This window comes from Gossypium hirsutum, chromosome A02 (genome assembly GCF_007990345.1).
Source record: "Gossypium hirsutum isolate 1008001.06 chromosome A02, Gossypium_hirsutum_v2.1, whole genome shotgun sequence".
Classification (NCBI taxonomy): Eukaryota; Viridiplantae; Streptophyta; class Magnoliopsida; order Malvales; family Malvaceae; genus Gossypium; species Gossypium hirsutum.
This window is the reverse complement of record NC_053425.1, coordinates 16,127,939-16,130,361: the sequence shown is the minus strand read 5'-3', so window position 1 is coordinate 16,130,361 and position 2,423 is coordinate 16,127,939.

Sequence of the window (2,423 nt, the reverse complement as noted above, 5' to 3'; positions counted from 1 at the left end):
TCAAACACTGTTTCGTAAGTTGTAAACTAATCGCGACTGGGACTTATGTGGAAGGTGCAGCCTGAATCAAGTATCCACTCCTCGCTCACTTTAGAATTGTTGATTGAAGCGACTAGAAGTTCACCATCGCTGTAGTCTTCTACAACATCAGCTTCACTAGAATTTTCTGGTTGTTTTCCCTTTTGATTCGTAGCCTCCCTTTTAATCTTGTTCTGTAACTTATAGCACTCAGATTTCATGTGCTCGTTCTTCTTACAGAAGTTACAAGTTTTACCTCTGTTTGAAGAATTTGATCTACCTTTAGATTTACCGCGAGGATTCTGTTCCTGTGTCCTTCCACAATCATCATCAGCATTCCGATCTTGTCTCTCATGAACAATGAGACCCTCTCCCTGAGAGTCAAATTTAACCACAAGATGCTTCATCTTATCATATGAGGTCAAAGAATCATAAACCACATCAACTGTGAGAGACTCGCGGCTATATAAAATCATGTCTCTAAAGGTTGAATAAGACGGGGGGAACTAACAAAGTAAAATCAACCCTAGATCTTCCTTATCATACTGAACCTCCATGGCTTACAAGTTTGAGAGAATTTTTTTAAACACTGTTAAGTGTTCATGTACAAACGCGTCTTCCTCTAAACGATGAGCATAAAGACGCTGCTTCATATGCAACTTGCTTGTTAGAGTTTTCGACATACATATTTGTTCTAGCCTCTTCCATAATGCAACGACGGTCTTCTCTTTCATCACATCTTGCAAAATTTCGTTAGACAAATGCAGATCTAATTGTGTTAACTCCTTTCGATCCTTACGCTTCTTCTCTTCATCTGTTAATGTCGAAGGCATCTTATCTATCCCTAGCAGGGCATCCTCCAAATCTATTTGCGCAAGAACTGCTTGCATCTTAATCTGCCACAACGCAAATCTGGTGTTGCGATCCAACAGCGAAATTTCATACTTCAAAGACGCCATTACCGTGATCGAGATGAACAACCTAGAAGCTCTTATACCAATTTGTGAAAATAAAATAAAATAAAATAAAGAACACACAAATTTTTACGTGGAAACCCTTTCGGGAAAAAACTACTGGCAGAGGAGAAGAAAATTCAATATGTCGAATTCAAATTATTACAAGAGGAATAGACTATGTCTATTTATAGGCTTGTAAAGCCATATTCTAGTAAGACTGAAACACCTTATTCTAATGAATATAAAATAGATGGAGTTTAATTTCTAAAATAAAATAAAAGAATTGTAGTTCTATATGGATTTTACTTTTATTTTATTTTACCACTATATTTTATTTAAAAAAATTCGAATCATTTAATTCTAACATATATAATTTTAAAATTTTCTCAAATATTAAAAATAATTATTTTAAAATCAATAAAAATTTATACTTAACCAACCCAAAATATTTTTTTAAAAGAAAATTTAATTTGACTAGGGACGAGAATGATATAGAACTAAGCAATTTGAAATATGGGAAGGGAGTGGAGAGAACTTCATCATTAATTATCATTTATTCAAAAGTCAAATTCAACGCCACTTATGTCCACCATCTTCACATTTCATCATAATAATAATAAAAATAATAAATACGTATTGATGAATAGGTATATTAATTTTCTAGTTTTCCTGTCGAGTGAATTTGATTTCAGTTATTAACCATAATTTAAAAAATTGTAAATTGAAACGCACTTAAACACATTATATTTATCATTAAAAAATTTGAGGGGCCTACGCATGGTTTTGAAAAATTAATTTGTGTTTAAATTTATTTCAATTCACAATTTTCAAATTGTTACTGTATTGAAATTTACTCGGCAAGAAAACTAAATTTGAGTCAACAACTTTAGATGAGGAACGAGGAAGGTGCAATTGTGCATTCAAATTAATTTTACTATATTAGGATATATTGTCTTAAATATAGTTTTTTTTGTTATTAATATTTGTAATTTTTCGAATAAATTGATTTAAATAAAATTTCATTATTCATATTAATATCTTTTGTATGATGTTCTTAATAGTTTTTGCACGTAAAGTAAAATGTAAGTAAATATTGACTAACTGATTACTTAATGTTTAACAAATATTAAGTTGCATTATGTGGATTGATCATAATACGAGAAGATAACTTGTATTAGTAGGTAATCTAAAGGTCCATAGTCTAATGAATCGAAATTGAGCAAATCTTTTAAAGGACTATTATGTCATCTATCAAAGTCCAAATGGGGAAATATTTTGTCTTGAGTATCGAAGCAGATGACTCCTAGAAGATAGAAATATAAACGTGATTGTCTGGATTAACGATATATCAAACTTGACCCAAATTGAATTAATCTAGATCCTTTTATGGATTAATTCACTTGTGATGCTCATAGTGTGACTGACCTCAATCCTAAGTAAGCAACAGAC